Below are 17,944 nucleotides of genomic sequence, written 5' to 3'. Positions count from 1 at the left end.
AACACAGAAATGCTGACTTGGACTGTTACAGAACTTGGTAAAATTTCTGCAAATTTTTAATTTTTGCTAACTTTTTTATATAGTCCCACAGAGGTCAGCAGTAAAGTCTCCAAATAATCTCTATCAGTTTTTTTTTGGGGGGGGTGGACATTAATAAAAGAGAGGGGCTAACAAGAATGATTTGGCTACCAAATCTGTTTTGGAAGAACAGCACCCTAATGTAAAGCAGATGCTGGCATTTGGAATAAGAAAGGGAACTCCCCAGGTCATGGAGACAGGCACAAAAGAAACAAGGGACACCACAGGATAGAGAAGTGGCTCCACAACTTTAATCTGCAGTCACATGGCTCCCTGAAAATGTCCAAAATTAACCTCATCTCTGCCTCCAAATGTCCCATATCTGGCAGGCAGTGTATCACGTGAATAAACTTGAAGTTGTTTTGTTATATTTTATCCTTCTCTTTTATCTCTCATATCAAGTCTGTCACCAAATGTTACCTATATTTTCTATTTCTGATTTCTTCCCATTTTATTTTTGAAATATAAAATATAAAACTGTATATGTCCAGTTTAAAGGATAACAGCAAACAAGCACCCATTTATTCCTCCATCCAGGCTAAAAAACAGAATATCGGGCAGGGCTTTTAAGGTTCTTTATGGGCTCCATCTAGGTAATTCTATCCTTTGTTGCTTCACTAGTTTCCACAGATTTACCTTCACTCCTGTAATTCCACTGTTGTCACCAGACTATCATCACCTCATGCCAAGATCAAAGTTGTAACTACTTCATTCATTCACTCAAAATATTATCAGCCCCTCCTTCTAGATGAGCAGTATGCTGGACCTTATTGAAATCAACAGTGGAGCCCTCTGCCAGGAGCTTATAGTTGACGGAATAGATAGACCAGAGATGGTCTACATACCAAATGTTATGAACACATGACAGAATTAACAGAGGTGCTTTGATGGCTGGGAGAATCCTGGTTCATCTCCCTGTCTCCTCTTTCGAACTCTCCTGCACTCCATTTTTATTATATTATATATGTAGTCTAGGATTAACAAGAATTTCCCTCTGCCTAGTTTTATAACCTTCCAAAATCTGACACAAAGGAACACACATCAGGCATAGACCTGACTCTAAGCTCTACCCCTTACAAGCTGTGTCACCTGAGAGAGTCTACTTAACTTCTCTGAGCTTCAGGATCCTCATCAGTAAAATGAGAATCTTCGTAACATTTCCTGCTGAGTTATTGTAGGTATTAATATCATGATGAACATCAGAGTATTTTGCCAGCAAAAACACTATGCAAATGTATGAGATATTCTCTTTCCCCTCCTCTTGTCCTTGTTGAAATATATCCACCATTTAAGATTCAACAGTTATGTCTTCTACAGACCCTGAAGTTTCTAGTCAATCTCTCTGACCCTTGACTCCTCTAGTTATTCTGGTCACCACCACATATTTTGGGCTGTGATGACTTTGCAGCAGTGAGTTTAATTTCTCAAATCAGACTCTGAGCATTTTGAAGGTAAGATATGTCTCACATTTTCCTAGTGTTCTCTGAGGACCCAACACTCTGCTTGACGTCATTTAGAACATCTTCACATATTCATTGCTTATTAAGCATCATATGACTAGCACAGTGTTAGAATTCAATTATAGAAACTCTGTTTTGATGATATTTCTATATATTTCCGCCAGAAATTTGTAATGAAATTGAAATGATTGCAAATACCAATAAGATCTAAACACCTAATGTGTTGTTAAACTGATGTCAAATGAGGAATTGGGAGTTCCAGATTTTGACTTACATTCCCTATCACTGACTGCATTCCCTCAGACAAACATGGCCAGATGCTTCAGTCTTGACACATGCAAAATGAAGTCATTAACTGCTGCCCATCAATTCTGAAAAAAAACTGTCAACATATTCTATAGAAGTCTTTGGAATGCCATGATCTCCTAGAAATAAATAAAGTAAGAAAACATTGGTCTGGGAAGACTTTTTGTTGGATATGACACCAAAGCAAGGGCAACAAAAGCAAAAATAGATAGCAAAACCAGACAAGAGCGATTTCATCAAGCTAAAAAGAGTCAGCACCATAAAGGAAACCACGACCAGAGTGAAAATGCAAACTACAGGATGACAGAAAATATTTCCAAACCAAAGAGCCTCAATAAACATTTCTCAAAAGAAGACAAACAAAAGCCAACAGATACATGAAAAGATAGTCAACTCTACTTAACAGCAGGGATAAGTAGACGCATATCAAGACCTCAGTGAAATACTACCTCACACTTGTCAGAAGGGCCATCACCAAAAAGACAAAAGATACCCAGTTTTGACAAAAATGTGGAGTAAAGGCAACACCTATATACTATTTATGGAGATGTAAATTGGTACAGTTATTATGAAAAACCATATGGAGCTTCCTCAAAAAATTAAAAATAGAACTGCCATATGATCCAGTAACCCCACTTCTTGTTATAGATCAAGAGAAATGAAATTAGTATCTCAAAGAGGTATCTGCATTCCCCTGGTCATTGCAGCATTATTCACAATAGCCAAGATATGGAAACAATTCAGATGTCCACTGACAGAAGAGAATGTGTAAGAGAATCTTATTGTTGGTAATAAAAAAAGAAGAAGAAAAATGAAGTCTTGCCTTTAAGACAACATGGATGAACCTAGAGGACATTATTCTAAGGGAAGGAAGCCAGATAGGCCAATACTGCCTGACGTCATTTATGTGTGGAATCTAAAACAGTTGAACTTATAGTAACAGAGTAGAATGCTGATTACCAGGTGTTGGTGGAAAGGGAAGATGGAGAGATCTTGGTCAAAGGGTACAATGTTTCAATTATACAAGATAAATAAGTTCTGGAAGTCTAACAGACAGTAGTGTGACTATAGTTAGCAATACTGTAGCCTATACCTTAAATATGCTAAAAGGATTGATCTTAAGTGTAACCATCACCACCACAGAAAGGGTAACTATGTGTGGTGATAGATATATTAGCCTGATGATAGTTGTCACTTCACAACGTAGACAATATCAAAACATCAAGCTCTGTACCTTAAATATATACTAACATTATTTGTCAATTATACCTTGATAAAGCTAAAAAAAAGGAGTCAGATATGTTCAAGATATCCTTACAATTGTTACTGTTTCTGCATTACCCCAAATTAGCTGCAGATATCATCATAGAAATCCATCAACTCCATGGATAAGGTGAATTCTTAAATCTGTTTTTATTTAGTCTAATTCAGTCAAAACAAGAGAAAAAGTTGGGGAGACACATATGGAATTGGGAAGGGGGTAGGGAATGCCGTTAGGACTAAGAAAACTTCGTTTTTTTTTAAAGATTTTATTTTACTTATTCATGAGAGACACAGAGAGAGAGGCAGAGACACAAGCAGAGGGAGAAGCAGGCTCTATGCAGGGAGCCCGATGTGGGACTCGATCCCAGGACCCCGGGACCACACCCTGGGCTGAAGACAGATGTTCAACCACTGAGCCATGCAGGTTCCCCAGGACAGAGAAACCTTTTAAATCTCCCATAGAAGGCCTCATTTTCTCCAATCCAAATTCCTCCTTATGTCCCCTCAATAGTCAAGCTTCAAAGTGAGAAAGAACAAATCTCCAAATGCCAGGAAAATTACAATTCCTTTCTCATCATTTTCCTTTGATTTTGTGATAGGCAGTTGATAACGTAAACTAGAACCTATAAATCAGAGTCAGAATACTGACTTTTCATATTTTTCAGCTGTTCTTCTTTTAGTATCCAGAGTTTGTCTATATTTTGAGCAGTTCACCTTGACTCCTGGTGTAAGTCCAACAATGCACGAATTATTGTTAAAGGTAAATAAATAAAACACTGTCATTAATTAATGGGACTTACCATTTCTTAAAGGGAAGGTGCAGAGTGGAGCAGGAAAAGGATAAGATTTAGAACCAGAAAGACCCAATTTGAAATCCATTTACTTATCATCTAGATCATGGGCAAGTTACCTTCTCCAGGACTCAATGTTTCCATCTATAAAATTTACCTTACAAGACAGATGTAAGACTTAAGAGTGAATGTCAGTAAAAAAAATCCATCACAGTATTTTCTCTAAATAGTTACACAATCGATGTTAAACACCTAGAATGCAATGCTAGCAGTTTACATTACACTATCTTTAATCCAGTTTTCTATACTTCTATTTTAAGTGGTACCAGTGACTGAGGGGATGGAGAGGTGATCAGAATATTCCCCCTCCTGGGAAAGGAGGAAAACAGTAGTGCTTAAAAAATCATATTCAATATTACCATTATTTTGAATTGGATTATGCGGATTATTAGGGACATGTTTCCAGGTTTCTCTGCAGGAGCCAGGGAATAACGTCCTAGTAGTTTAGATTTTGGTTCAAGTGGGTTGTGGGTTTTGTTGTTTTTGTCACTGTTGTTTTAATGAATGCTAGCGCTGATCATTGTCACCACAGAATAACTTCCAAGCAGACATACTTTTAACAACCAGCATTAACCGTGGGTATAGATTTCCTGGTTGTGTCTGTGCTGCTGCTGCTTGTAACGCTGGAGTTCATAAAGGTGAAGAGCATCTGACAGCATACTTCTGGCATTTGAAGATTTCATTTGACAGTATCGACTGCAGTGAACTCAACACCCACCAAACAACATTGATAAGAGTATCTCATGTGGTTTTTGAGAGGCAGTCTGATACAATGAAAAGAGATTTGGGCTCAAAATTCACAACAGCTGGTCCCACCCCTGATTCTACATTGGATTTGCTCTGTGACCTTGAGTATTTTATTAAAGCTCTTTGGCACTGGGCAGCATCTGTAAAATTGGGGCAGTATCATTGTAATACAGCTTCAACTCACAGTTCGGTGGCATGGCATTTCTATTACAATCTAGTGCGCACCAACAATGGGATAGAAGCTCTACTGAATGCAGAATAAATCTCTGGCTGACAAACTGAGCTGGGAAGGCAGGTCACACACCCAGAGGACCGATGGGGAAATAAACTCAGTGGAATCGCAATGAATTACAAAGAATTTTATAAATATAGTTTTAGATAGACTTGTATAATGATAATAATTAAGAGACAGGAGGATGTCGTACTCAAATCAGAATAGAAGGACAAGGAGATTGGGTACTATTGCTAGCCTCCATTTTAACATTTAAAGCTACAATTATGTTGCTTTTGCTGGACATCACAGCCAGGTCATTTGTATTTTCCTGTCTGATTGGCTGAACCCAGGCTCTGCCACATGGCTTTTGGCTGTAATGGTAGGTGCATCCCATGCTATCAAGACAAGTCACATATGCAAATAACCCTCAGATTCTGGCTCTTATCAGCTACAAACATAGTGGGGGGTGGGAGGAAGAGTGGTGGAGTGTCTGTTTATGAATTCAATGGCTTCGAGCCCAGGGAAATATGAGGATGGTTTATTGCCACAGTTACCACCTCCTGACAAATAGAAGAGAGGTTGTGACCATGACAAAGACAGCAAAGTTACTGCAATAAGCAAGGGTAGCTCCTAGAAATGACACTCAGTAGGAGCATGTGCTTGGAGAAGCACCTGGACAGGACCAGAGCATGGATGAGAATCTTGTCACTGTCTCTGTGAAATAAGAGAATAAAACGCCAAAATGCAAGCAAGGTGCAATGAGAGGATCCGATGTGAAAGTAAAGTATAGAACATGGTATCACTCCTCGCAATGGTGAATAGTCCAGATCAGTGCTGCTCAAAGTGTGCTCTTTACACTGTGTCATTACCAATATAGCAAGACGTGTACAAAAATTAAGGGTATTTAGAAACTCTCACAGCAGTTTCATAGAGTCATTATGTCTACTGAATCCAATACTAAAAAATCTAGGCTCAGATTTTGTTTTGTTTTGTTTTTTAATTTTATGTTTCTAGTACTTCATTTTTATTATACTTCACGGAAGAATTGGTTTAGGACAGATTTTGAAATTGTTAAAAACGGTTCTCTACCACATATAGCACATTGAGAAGAAACAGTCTACTTCACAGCCCACACTAGTCTGTTTTGGTTAAAGGGTTCTGCAAACACACATTCATCCAGGTATATGAGATCTCATTAAGCACCCCTTAAGCACCCAAGTATATGTTGGTAGCAGATACAGATATATGTCGGTAGGAAAGGAAGCAGATGCAGTGTCAGAGTACATACATCCAGAGAAGAGCCTGTAAGCAGAATGTCTGAGTTATTAAGCAGTAGATTTAGACGCAAGGTATGTATCAGTCTGGGTTTCATCAGGAAACAGAAATCACACAGCAATTTAAACAGGAGCAGTTTAATGTAGGGAATTATTGAACTATTAGAGGGTAGTAAATAAAGAGATGTGAAGAGCACTCTACAAGTACCCAAAGGCTAAGTGAGAGTACCTACACCTGAGGATCAGACCTCACTGGAGCAAATGGATAAGTGAGAAGTGTGCTGGGTTGGCTGAGCCCGAGCTGGACCACAGTGGCAGAGCACGCAGAAACCAGCCCACCGGGTACAGCTGAGTTAATGCTGGGGGAGGACACACAGAGGGATAGGCACAGGCCTCAAGTAGGCAGTGTCTGCATCTTGACGGGGTGGTCACCTGGGTCACCTGCACCACATCTGCAAGGTGGTCACCAAGCCGAGGCCAGGTCAGCGTGTTGGCCCAGAGATTGCACACTCTGAGCACATAGCTGACACAGAGCAGCACCAGAGTATGCACACACACACACACACACACACACACACACACACCACCACCATCACCACCACCATGCACATTCCCTTAGCCCTCGTGGACCAGGCAGGTCATAGGAACAGGAAGGAAAAGCCAGGAAGAGAAGCCCCCTCCTCCTCCCGCCATGCTCCTCTAGCATTCTCTATTGGTAATGGTTAGCACCATGCTCTCTATAAAAGACAAATGCTCAGTGTCCACTGTTGCAGGATTGGACTGAAGACTGAATTTGGAGCTGAGAGCTATACACTGATAACTAGCGCAAGGTTAGAAAGAACAATGCCACACCAGAGCTGAGAAAAAGTGACCCAGGAGGCAATTTCTCACAATAACTCAGTGAGTCTTATTATCCCCATGTTACAGATAAGGAAAATAAGGCACAGAGGGTTTAGTAACTTTCCTGAAGTCACATGGCTAGAAAGTGGGAAAGTAGAGGTTTTAACCCTGGAAATTAGGCTCTAGAATCTTTGATTTGTAACCACTATGTTATGATGCTCAAGGTTGTGGGATAATTAAGTAATGATAGCTAATGTTTATGGAGAATTTACTATATGTCCTACATTATGTTGAGTACTTTATATCCCTATTCTCTCTCTCTCTTTTTAAAGTTTTTATTTATTCATTCATAAGAGGCACACAGAGAGAGGCAGTGACACAGGCAGAGGGAGAAGCAGGTTCCCCACAAGGAGCCTGATATGAGACTTGATCCCAGGACCCCGGGATCATGACCTGAGCCAAAGGCAGATGCTCAACCACTGAGCCACCCAGGCGTCCCTATCTCTGTTCTCTTTAATCTCTCTCACATGCCTATGACACACTATGGCTAACCCCTCTCTTTTAGAGACAAGGAAATTAGAGCTTTTAGGGGTTTTATTACCTTGCCCAATGCTGCACAGCTTGTAAGTAGTTTTGTCTCCAGGTCTTCGGCTTCTAGCCTGAATACATACGTAACTATCTGGGTCTCTTTGTAGAAGGAGCCAGAGAGGAAAGAACACAGCAACCCAAATCATCAAAGGCAGCTTCAGGAGAGAGAGGCGGCCTATGCTGGACTTTAAGGTTTGGTAGGATTTGAATAAACAAAAGGTACAGAGGAGGTTTGCTTATTTGATGCACGCACAATTTTTAATAAATTTTTAGTGTACTTCCACACCTTTAAAAGTCTGGAGCTTTCACACAAAATCTGAATTTCGAGCTTCTAAAAATGTAGAGGATATGTCAACACTGAGTTACACAGCACCCATTCACTAGGGTCTAGTAGCAATAGGGCCCCTCAGATCTGCTGTGTCCTCACCAGTTTGCCACGCTCCCCGCCCCCCAACCATCCGCTGTCTCACACCCATCTGCTTCACTCATTTACATCACAGGGCTCCTGTGGGAAACTGAGACCACACGCAGAGGCAGAGATTCTTAGGCTGGGGAGAAAGCATGACGAAAGATAGGAAAGGAGAGATTATCATGTCACAGGCATGTGGGCACATATGTACATGTGTGTGTAGTCCAGCTAAAGAGGAGAAGAAGTAGAGGAGTAAGAAGTAAGTGACAGCACTGTCTGGAGCAGAATGGGGAGATGAGATGGGAGCTGAGCAGAGGAATAAAGGAATGGCAGTGAAGGATTTCAGCAGGGAGATGCTATGGAAGACTCCTCTCAGAGCTGTGGGCCTGGGGATGTAACATTTCAAATGCTGAGTTGGGGAGACGTCTGGGTGGCTCAGTGGTTGAGTGTCTGCCTTCAGCTCAGGGTGATCCCGGGGTCCAGGATTGAGTCCTGCATTGGGCTCCCTGCATGGAGCCTGCTTCTCCCTCTGCCTGTGTCTCTCTGCCTCTCTCTCTCTCTCTCTCTCTCTCTCTCTCTCTGTGTGTGTGTGTGTCTCATAAATAAATAAATACTTTTTAAAAAATGAAATCTGAGTTGGGAGGAGAGATCATACAGGGGAGAAACAAGTGGGATAAGACTTGAGGGGACACTGTCCTGAACCACATGAAACACAATTAAGAGTCTTAGACCAGGAAGTATCCCCTTTCCTGCCTGGATTAGCCAGGAAATATTTAGCACCTTATCTGGCTTTATTTATGTAAGTAGTCCTAGGTATTGTAAATGGAGCAGGAAAAGGTTATGTTTGGGCTAGAGGGTGATGTGGGGAAAGAGATGATTTTTCGCTCCTAAATAGATGGGGAAGACTGAACAAGAGAGTGTTGGCAAATAGAGAAATGTCACAAAAAGAGTCTGCAACAACAGCCTTGAGCCATAAGTGTCTCTTTTCTCTTTTCCTTCTACACAATCTACACCTACTCCTTGTAAATGCCTATACACTTAATAAAAATAGTTTATGGTGAGAGCAGTTTGCATAGAGCAGGGCACCTAGCAGGTGCTCAATAAATACAAGTCTGAATCAAGACCAACATTTCAGTTTGCCAATCTGCATTTCTTTCAGGCCCGCAAAGACCAACTTCAGCAGTAATAGATTCAGTACTTTGAGGGCATTACTGCAGCTCAAGAGGAAGGAAACCACTAATGAGGAGAAACTGCAGTGAGAGGAATAGGATGAAAGAGTAACACATATTTTTATTCCTACAGGAAATAATTGCCTAGAAATCGCATAAACTTTCCCAAGTTGAAAAAGAATACTGTACTTTAAATTCCTTCTAAATCCCACGATCTAGTGACCACATTTTTTACCCTGAGCTGAGACATGTGGCACAGTAAATACAATTACAACCAAAGTCAATATACTCTTCTTTCCATTGTGTATTTCCTCCCATCAGTGGGTTTCCAATGGTTAACGTCAGCATAGCATTGTAGTCCTTCAGCCCAAAGCATTTCAGTTATGAAGTCATGAATGATTTCTTCCAAGTTAAGAAAGAAGAGTATGATATAGTAGAATGAGTATTCATATAGCATACCAAGGATTCTAATACTAACCTTGCCAGGTATTGAGACTTTGGGCAAGTCACTTTACCTCTCTGGGCCTCAACATCTCCCTGTAAGAGATGAGATCCAAGAGCAACGGTGCCTAAATCGAGCTAAATAATGGAATCGCATGGGGCGTCTGGGGAGGGGAGGTGGGGGAGCAGTGGGGGGCAGAATTTTAGAAACATGCATTTGGGGTCCCCAGCCTGTTACTCAGAATATCTGGAGATAAAGCCAAAATCAGGCCCTTAGCAAAGAACTACAATATCTCAGTGGCTTATGTCAATAATACTTAGGTCACAAGTCTACAGGTGAGTAACCGGTCTTGGCAGGGCTCAGCTGCATGGCCCTGCTGATCTGGGCTGGCTCAGTCACATCTCGGGGTCAGCCAAGAGTTGCCTGATGAGGGCTGGCATCTGCTGGGGCAGTCCAGCTCTGCTGGGCATGCGTGCATGTTATCCTACTCCAGAGACCAATGTCCTACATCATGCATGTCTTCTCATGGCAACACCAGAGGTGCCAAGGAGCCAGCTTAACTTCACAACCTCATCTCAAGCCTTTCCTACCTCATGTCTGTGGAATATCCAACTGACCACAACAAAGTCTAGGCTAACATCGAAGGGGAAAATTATGTTTTTCCCATGGAAATTAGGAGGAAAGATGGAGCCTTGTGAAGAATAATCCAGTTGCCACAGGATTCCAGGAAACTGTATTATTATTATTTTTAATCCCCAGGTGACTTGGATGCACAGTCAGGAATAAATGATCCAAGGTATTTTCTGGTTCTATCATTCTAAGATGCTATAAATTGATAAAGAGAAAGTAAAATTGGGTTGAGAATAAGGTGATGGGGGGTGCAGAGAGAAACGAATACTTACCACCATCAAGCAAAAGCCATTACTGGTGGCACAGCAAGATGAGGGCCAGTGACTTGTGGAACATATGAGAGACTATCCTTCATGAGCATCTGTTTTCTTCCAAGCACTTCATATGAGCTTCCTCATTTTGTTCCTGACAAACTCCTACCAGTAAGCTGTTATGAGTTTCATCCTTTTTTTTCATCTTCTTTTAGACAAAGAAAATGGCCCAGAAAGATAAATTCTCTTGCTTCAGGTGACATAGCTCAAACATGGCAGCACTAGGATTCTAACCCTACTTGGGCTCCAGAGTCTCAACTCCTTTCACAGCAGCTATACTGCCTTTGCACAGGGTTACAGCAAGGACCTAGGTAAGCACTATCAAGTCTAGAGACTGAAAAACTCACTGAGAAGCTACTCCTCTGTAAAGTGGGTGTAACAGAACCTGCTTCGTAGGGCCTCCGTAGGAGTAAATGAGTCAAGGGTTGTAATGCTATGCATTGTGTATATACACAAAGTCTGGCACATGGTAAAGGCTAGTTAGGTGTTTGTTAAATAACTGTCTCATTTGGACATTGTCTTGAATATAGGATAGAGAATAGTGATTCTCAAAGTAGGTTCCACAGACCATATCCCACACTGACTGGGGTGGGGCCCAGCAACTTGCATGTCGACAAGTCCTCCAAAGGATTCTGATGCCTGCTGAAGTGTCCTAAGAATCTTGCTGTCCTCTGGCTCTTATTAGAAAGCCTAGTAAGTAAATATCAAAATAATGGTATTTGCCATTTATTGAATCCTCCAACATAGTAGGCACTACACTAGGCACTTTTAATCCTCCCAACAAATCGGGCAAATCACTATTATTACTCCCAGTTTGTAGATAAGAATATTGAGGTGTAGAGCTAGTAGATATAAATAGCAAACTGGCTGATCTAGAATTTGAACCCATTCTGTCTAAGCCAAGATTTCCACTCTTTAATCTCATACCACATGACTGAAAAAAGGCTGTTGGATACATCAGGAGTAGTTGTTAGACATAAAGCTCTGGTTTTGGGCACAAACCTGCCACCCATGAACACCCATCCTCCAGGGGCACTTGAGAAAGATAAACAGCAGTTGCTCTTTTCTGGGATTGGAAATCACACAGTGTCTCAATCTCGGCCTTGCTGGATGCTAGACTCTACCTGCCATAATCTCCTCAGATGAGCTTGACCCTTCCTGCCTCGGCTGCCTTCCCTAGACTCACTCTCTGTTTTCAGCCCTCAGATGTTCTGGATTCTCCCAGACATGCTGGTTTCTTTGGTGTCCAACTAGACCTGAGTTTCCTACAAACCCCTCCCACATCTCTGATCTCTTGCCTAGCCAGCCCTGCACATGCCCAGCAGAACACACCTGAATGGTTTCCTGACCTCTCAGGAAACACACACATTCCTACACATATTAAGAGTTTTGTAAGAGATTCATAGGGCCAGCTCATTTAGCAAATTTTAACACTGCACCATCTACACTGTTTGGGCCTTATCTTAAAACAGAAAATGAAATATCCTGGTTTTTAGTGAAGAGACCATCTCTTAAGGGTAGCTGCCAAATTCCTGAATGTGCTCTTCTTCGGGGACAGTGACATGAGATTAACTGTTTCTTGATTTCCTGCCATTTGCATCTGAGCTATTTCAGCTCTCACCTGGAGTGCCTTGATGCAGCTGTCTGGAGCACATAGTTATTTGCAAAGCGCCACTGCCAAATTCATGTGCCGGTGGAGAGGAATAAAGGAAACTTTGATCTCACCTGGGACAGAGGCCAGCTATGCTAGCCAAAGAAGCAGAAAACAGAAAAAGCAGGGCTCAATAGGGGCACCACCCACCCTCCAAAAGAGGCCATAGACAGAGGGAGAGAGACAGACAGAGAAAGCCTGTGCACATACGTCCTTGTCAGGAAGGGCTGGCAGTTCCGAGAAAGCCCCAGAGGAGAGAGCAGCTGCTTTTGTTTCCTTGGAGGCAGAGTCCAGTAGGGAGTGGGTAAGACAGGAGTCCGGGAGACAATTACTGGAAAGGCATTCCCTGGTGCTCTAATGAGGCAATTAAAGCCACTGAGGTTTCCACAGTCAGGGCAGGACAAGGCTCCGAAGACCCCCAGCCCAACCCTCTCGTTTTACAGAAGAGACAACTGAGGCCCAGAGGAGGAAAGCGACTTGCCCAAAGTCACAGTGCCAATTAGGGCTGGGACCAGAACCAGGTGTTCCAACACCACGGAGCACTTCCTCTGCTGGAATCAAAACCCCACTGGTGGGAGGGCTGCATCTGAGGGCAAGTGGAAGGGAAAATGCTCCTGGCAGCAGTAGGGTCTTCACTCTCTGCAGCCTGGGTGGGTTTCTTTCAGGGGGCACAGTCCCGGTTGAGGAGGAGGCCCACTGCTGAAAAGAAGCCCGGATCAGGGTGGGGAGGGACAGAGGACCGAGTCAGGGCTGGGGGTGACATGGGGGGCTATGACGGCCTCCAGGAGGCTGTGACTTTTACCTGCCTGCCTGAGCCAGATCCTGTGTCATATTCCTGCCACCCTGAACAAAAATATGATGCATCTCTGCATCTCTAGGAAGCCCATTCCCAGGGCTCTCAGGGAGTCCTAAAAGGCAGACAGCCCTGAGATGCCATGAGTTTCCAATTCTGAAGGGCCCCCTAAGCCCAGAGGCCACCAAGCCTCCCAGTGTTTCCTTCGTTCTTAACAAGCCCAATAAATCCTCTAACAAAAGGCAGAAGAAAGAACCTGAAGAATGCGCCCTGCCTTTGCCTCCCTCCTCTGCCCCCCTCTTTCCCCACACACTTGTCCTCCTGAATTGCCTCTTTGTATGCCCATCTCCCAGAGCAGGCTCAGCAATTTGCATCTTTGCTGTTCTCCTTTTTGAAAATGACAGAAAAACATTCAGCAGCATGGAGCCTGCCCTAGCAGGGCTTCTGCCCACAGAAACAGAGGCTCGGAAGTCAACTTGACATTTAGCCAAATGGATCCCTCTCATCCCCTCACACATACCCAAAAGTAGACTGTAATAAAGAAGATTCTGAGAACCGAGAGTAGGGGACTAAAGGAGAAAAGGCATTTCCTCTCAGGATGCACAATTTGGTAAGTGTATCTGTGCACAAATTCTTGTGTGTGAGTCACTGGAGATGGTGGGGTTCAGGACATGCTACCCCCAAATATGGCACCTTGGCATGCTGAGTATTATAAACTGAGGGTGGTTCTGACCTCCTCCCCTGCCTCACCCCTTTTCCCTGAAACAGGTCACAAAACCCTCACTGAGAGGTGCCCTCCCTATACCTGGGAGAATGGAAGAATCTGAGCAAACAGGTCCTTGCTAAGTTCCCTACAGGTTACTAGTTTACTAGACTTACTCAGTAGTCCTTAACCTATCACAGTCCTCCACGATTGCCCACCTATCATCAAATCTAGCACAAAAATACCCAGGTTTAACTGTTTCCTTGTTCTTCATTTCCTTATGAAGTCTCCCGTGTCATACAAAACAAATCTGTATGCTTTCCTTCTGCTAATCTTTGTCAGTTTAATTTTCAGACCCAGCCAGGAACCTTAAGAGGTCAAAGAAAACCTATTCCTCCCCTACAGAGACCAATGGCAAGCCCTCAGTTGTGGGTTTTATGCCCCTTTCCCTAGCCTTTAAAAGGGAAAGAAGGGGAGCACCTAGGTGGCTCAGTGGTTGAGCATCTGCCTTTGGCTCAGGTCGTGACCCTGGTGTCCTGGGATCGAGTTCAGCATCAGACTACTCTCAAGGAGTCTGCTTCTCCCTCTGCTTGTGTCTCTGCCTCTCTCTGAATGTATATCATGAAAAAATAAAATCTTTTAATAAATAATAAAGGGGAAATAAGGAAGAGAACCATGTATCTCATGAACTGTGTGCTTTCTCACAGTTCCTTCTACAAGAGCCCAGCCTTCTCATGTTATAAACACAGCTGCTGTACACCAGAGGTTAAATACCCCACCCAGGAACACCTGTGATTCAACACCCATTCACTTTCCATATACCTGGTGACCCTATTTCTTGTTTTTTTTTTGTGTGTTGTTTTTTTTTTAAGTGCTGGATTTAGGGAAATGTAGCAAATACTGTCACCAAAGGCCTACATTTTCTTCCAATTAAAAATATATGCCAAAAGGGCCTCTGCTATTTGTCTTTTTTATCTAACATAGCCTCTAGCACTTTCTACTGTCAGTTATTTTGCTCACTATCCATTCACAGACAGAAGGGAGGAATTCACTAGAAGGGAGAAGCACTCCACTGCTGCACCAGGAGGCCCCCTCTGGTGGAACTGCAGCCTTTGTCCATGCTAATTAGGCAGGCAGGCAGGAAGAGGCAAGAGTATTGGGAGTGCGGCTGAAAGAACCGTGGCTCTTCACTTGGAGCTGTGTGGGAAATGCGGACAGATGTCAGTCCTGTGGGTACATTGGATGTTTTTTTAAAATGATAGTTTGTTCTTCAGGGTTCTCGAGCCCACCAGTGTCATGTTACATATAAAAAGGATGGCTCCCCAGAGGTTCAGGTGGAATCAGGCTTCCTCCTGTTTACAAATAGCAGTGAGCCCCACTGTCCAGTTCCTACCACCCGTCAGGCTTTGTCCTTACCCACCTCCTTCTGCTAAGCAAATCTGTATTTGTACTTGGGAGCAAGAACCCAGGGCATTATGGTGGCTGACACTAACAATCTAAGGATGGACCCTGGTATTGGGGTGTCACCTGGCCTGCTTTTCAAGATCTGTGGGAGATACTGGGAGCAAGATTGAGAGGAAGGTTAGAGAGATTTCCCACACAACCCTTCCCCGCCTTGCACACTCTCCCCCATCTGTACATCAATTGCAACAAAGGCACTATTCTAGTGGGGAATGTTAATGTGGATAACTGGGGAAGCTTTCTAGATTTTTAATTCTGGCAAGTGGGAGATGGTAGGGCCTGAGCCAGTGCTAAATTCTGATAGGACTTGACATTTCCAGATGCAAAATATTTTACATTTATATATTTTATATATGTGCATATATACATATATATGTGTGTGTTGTATATATATGTGCATATACATATATGCAAGCTAATTGTGTGTGTGTGTATCGGTATCTCTCTATATATACACAAGCTGATCGCTGTAGGACAGGGTAGACCTTCCACTGTCATATCATAAGGTTGAGCAGAATTCTATTCCTAGGCAATACTCCTGGACAAGGACAAGTTTCTTCTCACACAGATGATCACCCAGAAGGATGCTCACAGCTTCAAGTGAGGTAAATCTTGTCCTAAAATCTTAGTCTTTGATGGAGGGAGTATAACCAGGAAAACCTTTATTTTAAAACTTCCTTTGTTTTGTAAGCAATCGGGGCTATTTTGAAGAGAGTTTTAAGAATGTGGGGGCATGAAACAAGCTGCTTTAAAGTGGCCAGCAGGTGCTAGCTAGTGGGGACAGGGCATCTTACCTCTCCCTGTAGGGAGATAATAACTAGTTCTATTGTTGTAACTTTACAGAGATAAACATTTATTTAAGTGTATGGAGGTATCAGTATGGACAAAGATATTGGATTTTTATGAACTTCTAACATAGCACTTGGCACATGTACGTACTCAACTCATGTTTGTTTTAAGAATAAATGGTTGGGATTCTCAGCAACAGCAACTGGAAGCATTTATTCCAGGCAGAGGCAAGTAAGTTTGAAAACAGAGAGGAAAATGGATAGACCATGATGAATGCTACTGACGGGCAAGAGTGTAAGTCTATGTGAGGCATTCCTTTATGGGCCTGCAGAAACAATGGGGGCACATTTTAAGGGAGTAATCTTCTGCTCAGCTGAGGGAAAGAAGCTCAAATATTGGTGACTGTGGCCAGGTAAAATACAAGCCCAAACGTACATGCAAGCACATTTACACACACACACACACACACATCTATCTTTTTCAGGCTTCAAAGAGTGATTGTCCCTGAGTCCTACCTTTTCAAGGTAAAAAAAAAAAAAAAAGTACAAGTTCAACCTTGCCACAAATATATTTCAAATACATTAGGACAGCAATTTTGTTTCTTCAGGAATACTAAAGCTTCAGGATATCAAATTAGAAAAACCGTTAAATTATTTTAAATTATATCTAGCACCGATTATGAAGGACTAATTGAAACTAAAGAGTCTAAAATGTCAAACCCGAAAGTGAGATGATGATGATGATGATAATAATAATAATAATAATAATAAAGTGAAAGTAAAAAGTGATTTTCAACTACTCTATAAATTATTTTCTTTCATCTCTAGACTGATGGGAACGTCTTTAAAAAGCCAAGAACCAGAATATCACCCCAAGACATCTGGTCCTCTCATCCTTTAGTGAAGTGCAGATGGAGACTCCTATGTGGTCTTGGTAAGAGGAATTGGTCACGCTCATTAGCCTGGGCAGATTTAGCTTTCAAATAATAAGCTAAATTGAGAACTACCAAGAGACCAACTCTTGCAAAAGCTGCACTGTAGCCTGAAGGGGGACATGCCAATTTTGGATTAATTAAAAAGGTTATTAAATTGTTCAGATGGCATGTTAATGAGCAATCTGCAGGGCACTCAGTCAAAAACACGCCTCCTAGCCTTAATTACAGGACCCTTATATTGAAAAGAATCTGGGCGAGCCCGCAAAGGAACTCAAAGTGCATCAGTCTTGAATATAATACGAGTATAGTCAAGCCAGGACAAATCCAATGAAGAAAGATGGTAGTTCAGCTGATACTATAAACTGTTTCAGAAGAGAGCTGGTGCTGATTCCAGCCAGCTCAGAGACCTGGAATTAATTAGAGATATAATAGATAATGTGCCTTCATAATACATTTTGGACCCAAGAGGTCCAAGTGCTTGGTATATTTTATTAACTCACATTTTCCCCAATTCTTGCTCATAAAATTAGAAGCCTGAAAGTATTGTTTCTATTTCATAAAGTTTAACTGAAGGTATAGATTTAGACATTGTAATGTCTACCATATACTTTAGAGTTTGAATGCTGGTACTTCTGCCCAGGTCAGTACTTCTCAAAGTATGGGCCACAAGGGAGCACTGAATAACACTCAGCCTGAGCTATGATTCCAGGTCTCCGCTTCAGTCCTTCTGGGTAAATCACCCATAATTCTGTAGGCTTTCATTTACATAAACCACCAAGGTTAATTTTCTAGTAAATTCCTAAGTCAGTTAGCAGTCACTATAATTTGGCATCATAAACTAAAAGTAGGCAGCTTCTAGAATTGACTGAAGAATATAATTAAATATTCTTCAAAGATAGCTGGCTGCCACACAGTGTTTGACAGGGACAAAAACCTCTTATGGTGTATGATCACTTGCAGATTACTGGAAATTCCACAAAATTCAGGAAGGGTAACTTGTTTTCATGGCATCAAGAATTTTCTTGAGTTGA

General features: G+C 42.2%; 1 long non-coding RNA gene across 18 annotated transcripts in view; it reads left to right on the top strand.

Annotated features, from left to right (window-relative positions):
- The window catches only part of LOC112654706 (uncharacterized), an 86,919-nt gene that overhangs the window by 54,136 nt on the left and 14,839 nt on the right, over positions 1 to 17,944 (top strand). For 12 of the 18 annotated variants that reach the window (XR_007402454.1, XR_007402452.1, XR_007402451.1 and 9 more), the window contains 5 exons: positions 10,738 to 10,893; positions 13,431 to 13,636; positions 15,720 to 15,795; positions 16,034 to 16,121; positions 16,807 to 16,912. This is a non-coding gene — a long non-coding RNA (uncharacterized LOC112654706). The remainder of the gene's footprint in view (positions 1 to 10,737; positions 10,894 to 13,430; positions 13,637 to 15,719; positions 15,796 to 16,033; positions 16,122 to 16,806; positions 16,913 to 17,944) is intronic. The other 6 variants (XR_007402437.1, XR_007402441.1, XR_007402439.1 and 3 more) reach the window with 5 other exon arrangements.

Source organism: Canis lupus, chromosome 15 (assembly GCF_003254725.2).
Source record: "Canis lupus dingo isolate Sandy chromosome 15, ASM325472v2, whole genome shotgun sequence".
NCBI classification, from domain to species: domain Eukaryota; kingdom Metazoa; phylum Chordata; class Mammalia; order Carnivora; family Canidae; genus Canis; species Canis lupus.
The sequence above is the reverse complement of the archived record's forward strand: the minus strand, read 5'-3'. Positions and strand labels throughout refer to the sequence as shown.